The sequence below is a fragment of the Oryctolagus cuniculus genome, chromosome 1, assembly GCF_051225735.1.
Source record: "Oryctolagus cuniculus isolate XC-2025 breed Fujian yellow rabbit chromosome 1, ASM5122573v1, whole genome shotgun sequence".
In the NCBI taxonomy this organism is placed as follows: Eukaryota; Metazoa; Chordata; class Mammalia; order Lagomorpha; family Leporidae; genus Oryctolagus; species Oryctolagus cuniculus.
In genome coordinates this window covers 55,821,223-55,837,009 of record NC_142867.1, presented here as the reverse complement: position 1 = coordinate 55,837,009, position 15,787 = coordinate 55,821,223, and positions in this window count along the sequence as shown.

Sequence of the window (15,787 nt, the reverse complement as noted above, 5' to 3'; positions counted from 1 at the left end):
ATAAAAAAATTATTTATTTGAAAGGCAGAGTGACAGAGAGGGAGAGAGGGAAGAGAGAGAGAGAGACAGACAGACAGACAGACAGACAGAGAAGAGAGACCTTCCATCTGTTGGTTCACTCCCCCAAGACCTATAACAGCCATGTCTGGGCCAGGCCAAAGCCAGGAGCTAGGAACTTCATTCTGGTCTCCCACATGAATGGTAGGGGCTATGTACTTGGGCCATGTTTTGCTGCCTTCCCAGGCACATTAGCAGGGAGCTGAATTGGAAGCAGAGTAGGGGAGATTAGACTGGTGTTGCTGGCTTTGTAAGTGGCAGCTTAACCTGCTGTGCCACGATGTTGGTCTTGTACAATATTATTAAACTAAGCCACAGCCTCTATTTGAATTTAACCTGTTTTTTTCTTCATTAATGCCCTTTTTCTGTTCCAGGATCCAAAGTTACTTATATTGGATGACAATAATAGGGTCACTTAACAATGCAATGTTCATAATGCCCAGCATACAAAAAAATTACTAATTATGAGAAGAAGCAAGAAAGTGTGGGCCATGAATAAGAAAGTGATCAGTCAAAAGAAACAGAGGGAGACTTTAAAAGAAATAATGGAACGAGCAGAAAAGGACTTTAAAGTAGTTATTATAAATATGCTCCAGCAGTTAAGTAGTAACATGGACATAATAAGGAAGCAGACAATAAAAAACAAAATGGAAATTCCAGAACTGACAAATACAGCAAAAGTCCTTAAAATGAAAAATGCATTGGATGGGCTTAGTAACAGGTTGTACACCATGGAAAAGATCAGTGAACTTGAAAACAAAATGCTCAAAACTATCCGAACTAATATATAGAAAGTGGGGGTGGGCAATGGGGCGCAGTGGGTTAAGACACCACGTGGGATGCCCACATCCTATAACGAGTGCTTGGGATCAAGTCCTACCTCTGCTTGCAATCCAGCTTCTGGCTTACACATACCCTGGGAGGCTCAATAAACCCCAAGCAGGATAAGATGAAGTAAACCACACTAAAGCACAGCATAATCAAGATACAGAGAACCAACAACACAGAAAATAATCTAAACTCAGCCAGAGGAGAGTGTTCATGGAAAATGTGGACTATGAAAAATATGCATGGATTTCAAAATCTTTTTGCCCCAAAAGAAACTCATACTAACATCTTCTAACACATCTTAGCAGGATTTTGTTGGAAATGCTAAGACGGATAAGACGTCAGTTTGAAAAGAACCCTGATCATAGCAATGGGAATTTTTCTAAAACTGAAATGTGCAAACATCAAATTTATGGTGAAGTTTGGGTGGCAGAATTGTGAAATCACTGAGACTGATACAAATTTTATGGGGACAATGCCCCAGTAAATCAGCATTTTACAAATGGATACGTTGCTTTAAGAAGGGTAAGGTGATGAAGATGAAGCTGCGGTGACAGGTCATCCATATCAGTTTGCAAGGACGAAAATTAATCTTGTGTGTACCCTGGTTGAAAAGCATTAGCAGCAGAAATAATGGCCAAAACCATAGAAATACCAATTGGTTCAGCTTCTACAACCCTGAATGAGAAATGAAAGTGCAGCAAACTTTCTGCCCAATGGGTGCCCAACGTGTTGCACCCAGATCAGCTGCAGGCAGGAGCAGAGCTTCCAATGGAAATTCTGACCCAGTGGGATCAAGATCCTGAAGCAATCCCTCCAAGAATTGGAACAGAAGGTCAGACATGGCTTAACCAATGATCCAGAAGACAAAGCACAATCAAAGCAATGGCTACTAAGAGCTGGAAGGGGTCTAGTCCAAGCGAAATGGATAGATCAAGAACAAAGGTCACAGCAATAGTTTTTTGGATGCTCAAGGCATTTTGTTTCCTTTTTTTTTTTTTTGACAGGCAGAGTTAGACAGTGAGAGAGAGAGACAGAGAGAAAAGTCTTCCTTCCGTTGGTTCACCCCACAAATGGCCGCTACGGCCGGCACTGTGCCAATCCAAAGCCAGGAGCTGGGTGCTTCCTCCTGGTGTCCCATGCAGGTGCAAGGCCCAAGGACCTGGACCATCCTCCACTGCCTTCCCGGGTCACAGCAGAGAGCTGAACTGGAAGAGGAGCAACCGGGACAGAATCTGGCGCCCTGACTGGGACTAGAACCCGGTGTGCCAGCACTGCAGGTGGAGGATTAGCACCGGCGGCATTTTGTTTCTTGACTTTCTTGGGTAAGGGGGTGTCAAAGAATGATAACACCTGTCTTTTAAGGGAGTATTTTGAGAAAGTTGGCCAAAATGTTCCCAGGAAAACATCCAGGAAAGCTTTGCAAGACGGTCCCTCTTGACCACAATGGTGTTCCTGCTCATTTCTTTCATCAAACAAGGATTTTTGAGAGTTTCTGTGGGAAATCAGTAAGCAGCCACCTTGCAGTCCTGATTTGGCTCTTCTGACTTCTGTTTGTTTTTGTTAATCTTAAAACATCTTCAAAGGGCACCCTTTTCCTTTAGTAAATAATGTAAAACAAAACAAAACAAAACCATGCACTGACATGGTTATATTTTCAAGACCATCAGTCCTTTAGGGATGGGTTAAACAGCAGGTGTCATCACTTCCCAAAGTGTCTTGAGCAGATATTTGGCACAGTGGATATCACATGTCAGAGGGCCTGGGTTCAAGTCCTGGCTGCATTTCTGATCCTAGCTTCCTGCTAGCACACATCCTGGGAGGCATCTGGTGATGGCTCAACTACTTGAGTCCCTTTCACCCACATGGAGACCTGCATTGAATTCCTGGCTCCTGGTCATGGCTTGGCCCAGCCTTGACTCTTGTGGGCATTTGGAGATAAAATGAAATACTGAAAAAACAATCAAGTAATCCAGAAGTCATGAAAGTGAAAGCAGGCACTGGGTTAGCAGATGGAAGATTTCTCTCTGTCTCTGTCTCTCAGCCTTTGTAAGTGAATGAAAAGAAATGGAAAAAAAATTTAAAAGGTGTCATGAACATTATAAAGTTTATATTTTATTTTTTATCTTTTTTATTTGACCAGTAGAGATATAGATAGTCAGAGAGAGAGACAGAGAGAAAGGTCTTCCTTCTGTTGGTTCACGCCCCCAAATTTTTTATCTTTTAAGCCTATTTTCTACAAACTTTTTTTTAAGGATTTATTTATGTTAAAGTCAGAGTTACAGGGAAGGAGGGAGGGAGAGAGGGAGGAAGCGAGGGAGGGAGGGAGAAAGAGAGAGAGGGAGAGAGATCTTCCATCTACTGTTTCACTTACACATGCTGCAAAGGCCAGTGTTGGGCCAGGCCTAAGCAGGATCCAGGTCTCCTACATGGGTACAGGGGCCCAAGCACTTGGGGACATCTTCTGCTTCTTTCCCAGGCCACTGGCAGGGAGCTGGGTCAGAAGTGGAGCAGCCAGGACTTGAACTGGTGTCTATAGGGGATGCAGGTGGTGGCTTTACCTGCTGTGGCACATCATTGGGCCCTCCACAAACTCAAACAGAGGAGTAAAGATAAGACTGACTGCACGCAAAGACATTGTTTATAACAACACCTCTGAGAAATAAAAAAAAAAATCACCCTAGACTTCTATACCCAGGAACAATATCCCTAAGAAATGAAAAATTCATTAAAGTACATTCAGACAAAGACAAGCTGAGAAAACTTGTGACCATCATCTACACTACAAAAATATTAAAGAAGTTCTTAGTACTAAAGAAATATTCTTCATGGAAACTTGAAGCTACACAAAGAAAAGCAGGTAGAGGAAAGGGTAACCTGAGTATTTGAAAAGGATGTTTTTCCATTGTGAAATCTTATTAAAAGATAGGGGCTGGTGCTGTGGCATAGTAGGTAAAGCTGCTTTCTCTGATGCCAGCATCCCATAGGGGTGCCGGTTTGTGTCCCAGCCATTCCACTTTCAATCTAGCTCCCTGCTAATGCACCTGGGGAAAGCATAGGAAGATGGTCCAAGATCCTGATGAAGCTGCTGACTCCTGGCTTCAGCCTGGCCCAGTTCTGGCTATTGTGGCCATTTGGGGAGTGAACTAGTAGATGGAAGATTGCTCTCTTTCTCTGTCTCTCCCTCTCTCTCTGTAACTCTGGCTTTCAAAGAAATAAATGAATCTTTAAAAAAGATAATTCACTGTTTAAAAATAGTAATGATGTCTTTTGGTGCTGATGACATGTAGAAGTAAAATGTAGGACCCCACTAGCACAAGGTGGGAAAACAGAAGCATGATGACTTAAAGTCTTATACATGAACTTGTATAATGCTATTTGAAGATCAACTGTCATAGGATAAAGATGCATAAGCCAATTATGAAGCAGCCACTAGAAACAAAACACAAGGGCAAAAAAACAACCTCCAAATAATTGTAACTAAAAAATTCAAATGAATGGAGATAAAAGGGAATACTGAAAAAACCATCAGGTAATCCAGAAGTCATGGAAAAGGGGAAAAAAAGGAACAAGAAAGAACAAATGAAATAAGTAGAAAACAAATAACAAGATGATAAACTTGAATCTAAGTATGGGAATGATCACATTAAGCATAAATGGGCAAGACATTAGAAACCCATTCTCAGTCAGAAACAGAGACCCAACTTTGTGCTGTCAACAAACCCTCTTAAAGGCACAGAGGGTTCTATGAAAAGGACAGACACGTGTCAGCATATGGAATGGCTATGTGAATGCCAAACAAAGTAGATTTTAGGCCAACAACTAGTACCAAGGTTCATAGGGACACTTCCTAATGATAAAAAATGAATTAATGAAGAAGCTTTTACGTGTGTGTGCAGCCAGTGTCAGAGCGTCAAAATAGATGAGTCAGAAGCTGAGAAAGCTGAGAGATGGACTAATCCACAATTTCAGTTGGAGATGTCACCACTCGCTTCTTAGTAATTGATAAAATAGATAATCAGTGCGAATTAAGAAGTCTTCACATCCGCCGATGGACCTCATTGACAGTTACAGAGCGGTAGCACTCAACAGCAACAGAACACAGGTGCTTTTCAAGTGCACGCGGGACGCTCGCCAGGACAGAACTCACCACAGGCCACTGGATAGCTTTCAGAAAACTTGAAAGAATTGAAATCACACAGAGTATGTTCTCTGACTGAAAGTGAACTAAACTAGAAATCAGTAGCACAGAAATAACTGGAAAATCCACAAATATTTGGAAATTAAATGATATTTTTCTGAACAACTCACAGAGAAGGGAAATTTTATTTTGAACTGCATGATAATGCATACACAACAAATTGGAATTGGTGAACAAGCGATGATTTCAAATAAATTTTAGCTTTAAATGTTTATATTAGAAAAGAATGGTATAAAGAATCAATGATCCTAGCTCCCACCTTAAAAAAAAATAGAAAAAGACAGAGATCTTCCATCTACTGGCTTGCTCTCCCCAGTGCCCACAGCAGCAGGGACTGGGCCAGGCCAAAGCCAGGAACCTAGAACTCAATCCCAATCTCCCCATGGATGGCAGGGACCCAAATACTTGAGGCTTCTCTGGCTGCCTCCCAGGGTGCACATTAGCAGGAAACTGGGATTGGAATGGAGCCAGGATTGAAACTCAGGCACTCTGGTATGGGATATGCGCATCCCAAGTGGCATCTTAAACTGCTGTCCCAAAAGCCTGTCTCCCTCTTGGAATTTTAATATATACCATTGGCAACTAAGGGAGGGCATTGATATGTAATAATAAATTTGTCTTTTTTTAAAGATTTTATTTATTTACTTGAGAGGTAGAGTTGAAGACAGAGGAAGAGACAGAGAGAGAGGTCTTCTATCTGCTGTTCACTCCCCAGATAGCTGCAAGGGCCAGAACTGTGTCAATCTGAAGCCAGGATCCAGGAGCTTCTTCTAGGCCTCCCACATGGGTTCAGGGGCCCAAAGACTTGGGCCATCTTCTATTGCTTCCCCAGGCCATAAGCAGCGAGCTGGATTGGAAGAGGAGCAACTAGGACACAAACTGGCGCCCATGTGGGATGCCCACACGGCAGGTGGAGGCTTAGCCTACTATGCCATAGCACTGGCCCCTGAATTTGTCTTATTAATGCATATTGTTTATTTTATGCTTTCTTGTGTTGTCTTGGCCTTAACTTCTAGAACAATATTAAGTAACAGTGGTGTGAATGAGCATCTCTTGGTTATTGATTTTAATGGAGCACTCTGTAGTATTTCAATTTTAAGTAAGATGGTGCTAGTTTTGATGCTAGTTTTGATGATGCTAGAGATTGGTGTACTCTTCCTAAAATCTTAGAAGTTAAAAAAATGTAAAAAAAAAATCAAAAGATATCAATGTGGACTTTTTAGAATGCTTTCCAGAATCTAGGTGTGGGTAAATTGCTTTCTTATTGATAGTGTGTAATTTTAATACATTTCCTAATACCTACGCATTCCTGCATTGACAGAGTACACCCTGCTTGGCTATCATGGATGCTTTTCAAGTGTATAATTCAGTTTGCTGATGTTTCCAGTTTTCTCTGACCACTTCGAACAGTGACACTGCTTTGTTCGATTTTGTGTACGTGCTTCTTGGCAGGTTTGGGTACCAGGGTTCTGATGACCACACAAAATGAACAGGGCTGCTTTTCTTTGCTTTCTTTGCTTTTTTGCTCAACTTCCTCTCTGCTCTCCTGGCCTGGAGTGAACAGGCAGGCCCATGCGCAGAGCTGCTCCGGGGCCCCTGGTGACCTCCGCAAGCTCCTGGCTGGCTTCTTGCCTCTCGCTGTGTTGTCTGGCATCATCTCCCTGCTTCTCCTTGGGTCTGACTTCCCAGTGTGCTCCCCTCGCATCTGAGCCTCAACCTGAACTGGCCTCTGCGTGAACCCAAGGCCGGGGATTTCCTTGGCAGATGGAGGTTCTCCACGCGCCTCTCCCACTTCCTCAAGGAGTTCTCCCAGCTGCACTCAGTAGCTCCTTCCTGGGCTTCAGCCTCTGGCTCTCTGCTGCCCTCGCCTGCCCTCTGACCATCGTGTCTGTCCTGGTCATGGTTGCCTGCAGCCAGAGGAATTGAGACTGGCACTGGATTCTGCAGGTGCAGCCTTCGCAGACGTCCTAAAGCACCTGGGGAGTTCTCCAGAGTGACCCTTTGCAAGGGGTGCTGCAATGAAGCAGTGGGCGTTCTGACTGCCTCTGAAGGAACGGGTGCTGGAATGGACCCAAGGCCTGGCCTCTGCCTTTACAGGGAAACATGGGTCACATTTCTTTCTTTTTTTTTTTAAAGATTTTTATTTATTTATTTGAGAGGTAGAGCTACAGACAGTGAGAGGGAGAGACAGAGAGAAAGGTCTTCCTTCCGTTGGTTCACTCCCCAGATGGCCGCAATGGCTGGAGCTACGTCGATCCGAAGCCAGGAGCTTCTTCCAGGTCTCCCACGTGGGTGCAGGGGCCCGAGCATTTGAGCCATCTTCTGCTGCTTTCCCAGGCCACAGCAGAGAGCTGGATTGGAAGTGGAGCAGCCGGGACTAGAACCGGCGCCCATATGGGATGCTGGAGCTGCAGGCAGAGGTATAACCTCCTGCGCCATGGCGCTGGCCCCATGGATCACATTTCTACCCAAGGGCAACTCTGAGGAGGCCCGGAGTGGCCTGGCAGGGCTGCTCTGCAAACCCCGGAGTGCGGAAGTGGTCTCGTGCAGCCTGCACCTTTGTCCAGCATGCTGCTTTCCTGCCACCTGTGACGATGTGCACATCCAGCCTTTCTGGCCATTAGTCCGGGTGAATGGCAGCAGATGGTGAGGTCACACTGTGCAGCGAGCTGTCTGGTTTAGGCTGCCGCCTCTCTTGCCATTCCTCCTGAAGCCATCTAAGGCCAAGGCCATGCGGGGCACTTTTGTAAGTACATTGTCTGTAACGTCACCTAGTGGTTGTGTGCATGGCCTCTAGAATCAGAAAGATTCGGGTTTGATTCCTGGGTAGGCAACTTACTAACTCCGCAACTTTGAACAAGTAACTGAGTATCTGTGAACTGAGCTTCTGTACCTTTAAAATAGTAAGATGACAGATACACTTGTCTGGTGGTTGTGCATATAAAGTGCCGAGCCTAATGCCGGCCCTAGTAAATATTCTGTGGATGTTAGTTAAGCTCCTTGTCTATCTTGATCGTTACTGCAATCCGTCCTGCAAATAAGGGCAGTGCCTACATCGGCAGGCAAGCTCTCTACAGTCGGTTTGTAATCTCTTCTCCCCGCTCCTCCACTGCACACACTCTATGATTTACGTCTCATCAGTCAGCCAAACTGCCACTGCCTTGCTTTGTTTATGTTCTTCCCTCTGCACTCAGAATAACCTCCTCCCTTCTCTGTCATCAGTGACAGAATTTTCCCAGCTGTCAAGGCCCAAGTCAAATACCATCTACCCGAGACGAGCTCCTGGGTGCCCCTGCAGCAGTTCTCTCCGCTCCTCCTGGAGCACGGCCTTGTCACTCTGTTGTCAGCAAAATGAGGACCTAGCTTGGCTCCTGTGAGGGACATTGGCGTCAAGGTTCATTTGACGGCCTTCCTGAGAGTCCAGGGGCTGTGCACCTGACGGTTGACGGTTGACTTCTGTGTGCGTCATATCCTACAGGCACCGCTGGCTCGCATGTTCCTAGGTTGCAGGGGCTGAGAGGCAGTCTGGTGCAAGGGGAGGCTGGAGGCTGGAGGTCTGGTTTTGTATGGCGGATGCACTGATGTCACTTCCACTGTATGCTTTTTTAGGGATGACTCGGCATAGGGGCAAGTTGTTGGGCTCAGATGGCACTGACTATGCTGATGGACATATGCTGATATGTCCTCATCTGCAAAGAGGCAGCTGGAAGCCCGAGGCTTAGTCAGTCACTAAACCAGCTCTAACCTAAGCAGTTGTTGGACATGGGCATGTGAACAAACGTGCAGGAGTCTTCAGAGTCAAGACAGGGTGTCACGACGTGTTGTCCCATAGCCGCCCACAGTGCATGGCCTGCTGGGAAGATGGCATCATTGGCTTGGGTAGGCTGGGCTAGCTAGTGTGTAGATCTTGAAACTCCTAGGAGTTAACTTCTGCAGGGTAGAGACCTGGGGCCTGGGGAGGAAAGACCTCACCTCTACAGAGACTGTAGCCAGAGACTTCTCAGCTGATGGGAGCTTGCCTGAGTGAGCTCTGTGTGCCAAGAGCCAAGGTGAGGAGGCCAGGTTAGAGCTGGGGTTCCCCATCCTGTGAAATGCACCGGGGCTCCCCCAGGGCCTCCAAGGGCTTGGGCCGGGCTTTGGAGCATCAACTCGAATGAGTGTGACCTGGTTTCGAGGTCTCCATGCCCCGATCAAAGGGCTTGCTGTGAGAGTGTAAAGTCTAAGAGGAGGACTAGGGAAGGGCGCAGGCCTGAGACAGGCAACCCAAGAGACTGTGGCTTCTTTGGACTGCAGTGGGAGGCAGCAGAGGCTGACCTGAGCCCAGCGGTACGGGGATAACAGGCTTGGGGCTTTTAGAGCTCCGTTCTACAAGGCCTCATTTTGCCAGAGTCCAGTGTAGATGCCAGGATCCAGTCCTGGTCCCTCGTCCCTCACCCGCCTTTCTCTTTGAGGACTTTGTTCCTCTCTTACACCTTGAAGGATCACAAGTGCAGTTTGCCAAACAGTTCAATTCCATGGCTGGCTGGAGCCAGAGTGACAATTTATGGCCCCTTAGGACCAGTGGGTTGCGAATGAAGGGACATGCATCCCTTCTGGGCTAGAGCACCTCATTGCCAGTACAAGGCCCTCCAGAGCTGGCTCTCTGCGAGCAGCGTGGGCAGGGTTCAAGGCGGCATCTGCTCCCATACAGGAGGCGTGAGCACGCTCCCCGCCGTGGACAGCGTTGGGAGCGGGAGCTGCACTTGTGCTGCTAGGAAGCAGGGTGGGAGGGAGCGATCCTGCTTCTCAGAGGCCCCACGTCTCCCTTGTCCACTCCCAGGCGTGACCAGCCCGCAACATTGCTGCTTTCCCTTCCTGCAGGGCTCTGGCCCCTGAATGCCTCTGCCTGCTCTGCTCATTCTTCTGGCCCCTGTCCTCCACGCACATACCCCTGGACCCCGTGCTACCTGTCATTGCTTAGCTCCGACCTTGGGGCCCTCAACTCCCTTCTTTGACCCTGAAGAAAGGTGGCTTCCCCTCGGGCAAGAGCAGAGGGTGTGTGTAGCCAGCTCCAGGGTGGCCCCTGGTGACCCTCCCCTTCTTGTTCTGACTGGGCTTAGTGGGAATATGGCGGCGGGAGCAGAGTTCCGTCGTTTCCATAGTGAGAGCACTCACCCACTCCCTCTTGGATGATTTGCTCTGGAGAAACCACATCATAGAAGCTACGGAGGGGCTCGTGGCAAGGAACTAAAGCCTCCAGCCAACAACCATGCCAGCGGCTAGGAGGCGGGGCCTCCAGATGCAGTGGCCTCAGATGACTACAGCCCTGGCTGATTCCCTCGATGGCAGCTGTGGGAGAGACCCTGAGCTAGAACCACCCCGCTAAACCACTCCCGGATTCTTGACCCTCTGATAAATATTTGCTGTTTTAAACGTGAAATAATCATACACAGCAATAGCTAACACAGAGCAGGTGTAAGAGCAGGTGTATGAGCAGGTGTATGGGAGAATGTCTGGGATGTCAGAGCACAGTGGGATGACGATGCCAGGGCTCCGTTAGCCTGGGCTGTGCCCTTCCTCTGGGATACACTTGACCGTAATGCCGGTGACCTGGAGGGCCAGCCTTCCCGGATGCCTCTGTGCACAGCTGCTGAAGAACAGCACTCCAGTCAGGGGAGGGCCGGGCAGGAAACAGGCGCACAGCTTGGTGGCTGGCCCTTAAAAATGTCTCTTGACCCAGTTTCAAGGGACTCACCCAATGCTGTTTTGTGCTGAGCAGGGAATCCTAAGTGACAACTAAAACCATTTTACAAGGAACATAAGATTTTGGTGTAGCAGCTGCATCACTCCTCCGGGGCACTTCTGCTGAGTGTGACACCAGGAGAGAGCCTGTGTGGCCCTGGGAGGTGTAGACCCGCGGTGGTGCTGGGTGCAAGGTGTGGCGTCAGACACCGGGGCCCCAGAGAGAATCTGCTCAGGAGCAAAGCTTTCCCTGTGATGCGCGTTCCATCGGAGCGGCCCCCAGGTCCCAGGGGGATCACAGCTGCTGAGGTCAGGGCTTACCGTGAGAGCATTTTCTCTCATCTCGCAGGCTCGCAGAGCTTGGGGAAGTTTGGGGACTGATAATAAAAACAACAACAAATAGTGTTTTTCCACTTACTAAGCACTTACCATACAGATGGGGGGATTGGTGAGATGTTGGTCAAAGGGATGCAAGTTTTCGATTGGACAAGGGCGGTAAATTCAAGAGCTCTATTGTACAACGTGGTGGCTGTAGTTAATAACAGCATATTGCATGCTTGAAAATCACCAAGACAAATTTTAAGTGTTTCCAACATAAAAAAATAAGTATGTGAGATAACATACATCTTAATTAGCTTGATTTAATCATTCCAAGTGTATACCGATACCAAGCATCATGTTGCACATCACACATATATACAGTTTTGTCAGTTAACAAATAAAAGTTTGAAAGTAGATACATTACGAAGCATAGTGTATTGCAAAATAGAAATGAACTTGAAAAATTGAACTTGAAAAAAACATTTAACCATATGTCTGACTCCAAAGTAAATAGTTCACAGACAGCCTGTTTCTCAAGTTTTCCAATAATTTACACAGTAGGTATCATTCTCACTTTACAGATGAGGACACCTGGCATTCCAGAATTCGTTTCTTCCAAGTGCCTCCTCCAAAGGTCAAGCTGGGGGCACATGGGCAAGCGCCTACTACTCTTTAAGGCATGGTACTCTGGCGCCCCCTGCTGACACGGAGGACCCAACTCCAGCTGTGCTGTGAAACATGTCGATCTGGCTGGCCCTTCTTGAGACTGGCTCCCTGGAAGGGAGCCCATGCCACTGACCCGGCCCAAGACTCTTGACTGCAGGAGACTGACCTGCTTTTATCTACAGGGTCAGCAAAAATGTGCAGATAATTTATAATGGCCATTAGCAGAGTGCATCTGAGGTCAAGTATGGACCTCCTGCACTTCAGCTCTGTACCGATCTGTGCAGGAGCAAAGAGGAGTGGAATTCCCAGAAGCAAGCTAATCATAACAAACGAAGACTCGGCCCCTTCAAGACTCTTGGGTAACTGCAACAGAAGAGATGGAAAATAACAATGTGAATGCACTTAACACTGTTGAACTGTATACTTAAACTGGTTACAAGGGCAAACCCTAGGTTATGTGATTACCACATTATATATTTATGTAAATACATACACACACATACATACATGCATATGTGGGATGGAGTGAGTGTTCAGCCTGGCAGTTTAGACTTGGGCTAAGACTCTCATATCCCATGTCAGAGTGCCTGGTTTAATACCTGGCTCTGGCTCCTGACTTCATCCTCTCATTGATATAGACCCTGGGAGGCAGTGTTGATGACTCAAGTGGTTGGGTCCCTACGACCCATGAGGGAGATCTGGATTGAGTTCATGGCCCCCGACTTCAGCCCTGGCTCAGCCCTGAGTGTTGCAGGCATTTGGGGGATGATGAACTCATGGATGGGAGAGCTCTCTCTCTATATATATGTCTGTTCCTCAAATTAAACATAAACAAAAATATGGAGAATTATTACCAGGTAGTAATGGGATCTGTAGGCAGGAGTGACTGGTCTGACAAGGTTTGGTGTGGTCTGTGTGGAGAAGTGGGTGGACAAGTGTAGTGTCGGGTCAGACAGAGGAAGCTGGGAAAAGAACATCACAGAAGTTTCACTCTGGTGAATTCCATTCTGGTGAGCAGAGAGTGACTGCGCATCCCAGGCCCCCAAAATGGTCCTGACCTTTTAAAAGGGTGTTTATTGTTTATTTTAAAGTGTATTTTCATCCACCTGAAAGGCAGAGCAAGGGGAGGTGATAGATAGCTGGCTAGCTAGCTAGCTAGAAGTCTTCCATATGCTGGTTCCCTCCTGAAATCCTGGCAACCACCAAGGCCTGACCAAGCCGAAGCCAGGAGTCTAGAACTCCATCAGTTCTCCCATGTAGGTGGCAGAGGCCTGAGCACTTCAGCCATCATCTGCTGCATCCCAGGTTGCATTAGCAGGAAGCTGAGCCAGAAGTGGAGTTGTCAGGACTCTAGCTGGGACTTGAACCAGCTCTCCAATTCGGGATGCAGACACCATGCATGGCAGCCTAACCTGCTGGGCCAAAGAGCCCACGCGTGGACGTATGTTCCACCCCATTTTCCATAAGCTTTTGGAGGTACCCCGTATATGTGTGTATATAAAACTAATAAACAGTGACACACGGTTAATAACATAGGAGGGGTCAGATATTTCAGATGGTCATTCTGTCCCCTGTACAAGGTCCTGGGTCACAGAGGCCCTTCCGGTTTGTTCAGGAGGCTTCCCTGAGCGAGTGGACTCCGCAGCGTTGCAGTTGTTATTCCTGGGCTGCACGGAAGTCCAGACGAGCTGCCTCCATTCCTGTGTGTCTGGGCCACATGTCAGACCTGCAGCAGAGCTCAGGGGGCCAGCAGGGCAGAGCCAGCCCCGTGAGGCTGAGGATCTAGTGGGAAGATCCAGCTTGCCTCTCGCTCCAGCACAATCCGCAGCAGGCTCCCTGGTGGGTGGGGCCCCGCCTGGCTCTCAGAGAGAAGTGCTGCCAGTGATGAGGTGAATGACGAGCCTGGCAGCGAGTCTGGCCTCCTTGCTAAGGCCTGGGGCGTTGGATGCTGCAGATGCGGCAGCCTGGGATGGGCACTGCATCCCCTGCTGCTCACTGACAAATGAAAGGCCTTTAGAGAAGCAGGCATTGACCTTGACCTACAGGGGCGATACTGGCATGGCATCTGATTCCCTGAGCCTTTAGGGCCATCTGCTAATTTCCAAGGCTCTGGGGTGTGTCTTAAGGATCTCCCTTTGCCTAGCCAGCTTCCCTACTCCCAGAACAGCAAGACCTCTCCACTTCAGACCAGGCCACTGCTTGCACAGGGTTTAGAAGTGGCTCCTGAGACCCACATGGAGCTCTGGGTTCCAGGCTTTAGCCTGACCCACCCCTGGATGTTGCATGTATGTGAGGAATGAAGCAGTGGAAGAAGATCTCTGTCTCTCTCTTGGCTTTTCAAATAAAACAATTGTGGATCCTGTGGCCTCCCTCAGGGACTGCAAACAGCCCTTCCCTGCACTCCTTTCCCTACTTAGCTTAGTGCTAAGTTTTTTTTTTAAGAAAAAGATTTATTTATTTATTGGAAAGGCGGAGTTACAGACACAGAGAGGGAGAGATAAAAAGGAAGGTTTTCCATCTGTTCGTTCACTCCCCAAATGGCTGCAACTGCTGGAGCTGGGCTGATCTGAAGCCAGGATCCAGGAGTTTCTTCTGGGTCTCCCACGTGGGTGCAGGGGCCTAAGTACTTGGGCCATCCTCTGCTGCTGTCTCAGGCCATCAGCAGGGAGCTGGATTGGAAGTGGAGCAGCCAGAACTCGAACTGGAGCCACAGGTGGCGGCTTAACCTACAGCACTATAGCGCTGGACCCAATACAACAGTCTTTTACCCTCCACTGTACACCCCATAAGGACAGATACCATGACTTATCCATCCTGGGAACTTCAGTAGCTTCTCTTCCCCTCAGCTCTGCATATGCTTTGCATATAATTCCCAGTGATCCTTTGTTCACAACCCATGTTCTGGAAGAGGGTTTGGTGTAGTGCGTAAGATGCTATGTGGGATGCTCACATCCCATATCACAGTGCCTGGCTTTAAGTACAAACTCTGCTCCTAATCTAGCTTCCTGCTGATATACACCCTGGTAGGTAGCAAGTAAGGGCTTAAGTGGCTGTGCCCCTGCCACCCTCATGGGAGACTGGTATTGAGCGCTGGGCTTCTAACTCTAGTGGGCATTTGGGGAATGATCCATTGGATTGGAGATTTCTCTGTGTGTCTCTGCCTTTGAAATAAATAAAATAAATAAATAAATAGTAAAGCAAAGGCAAAAGTTTTGTGGAAAAATGTAATTAAATGATAAGTTTAAAAGCCTATGTTGTGGCACAGCGGGTGAAGCTGCCGCCTGAGTTGCCAGGATCCCCTATCAGAGTGCCAGTTTGAGTCCTGACTGCTCCATTTCTGGTCCAGATCCCTGCTAATACTCCTAGGAAAGCATCAGAGGATGGCCCAAGTACTTGAGCCTCATCACCCGTGTAGGAGACCCGATGGAGTTCCTGGCTCCTGGCTTTGGCCTGGCACAAGCCTGGCTATTGTGGCTATTTGAGGAGTGAACCAGCAGATGGAAGATCTCTCTCTCTCTGTCTCTCCCTCTCTCTGTCACTCTGCCTTTCAAATAAATAACAAATCTTTAAGACAGAAGTTTATTTAAAACAAAAGGCCTGTTCCCAGATGCTCTCCCTGCCAGTACTATCTTGTCCTCTTTGCCTGCAAACCAATGACTTGTAGCATTACGCCATCAGACACGAGTTCTTAAACTGCAGTTTGTCTTAGTCTGTGGTCTCGGATCCCTGCTTGATTTCTCTCTCTCTGGAAATCTCCCAGATAAATCATAGCCAATCAGATCCACGCTGCACCTCTCCCCAGAATAGTGTCAGGGCAGAACTGGAAAGGCCTTGGGAGAGCATCCAAGAAGCTCTCGCATTATGGATGGGAAAACAAAACCCCAGAGAGGAGAAGGGACTTGCCCAAGGTCATGGTTTTGAGTCAGGGCCAGAAGTCAGCGATTTCTGCCTGCCAGAGCCCCCAGGGCGGTGCGGCTGGCCTGGCAGCTGCCT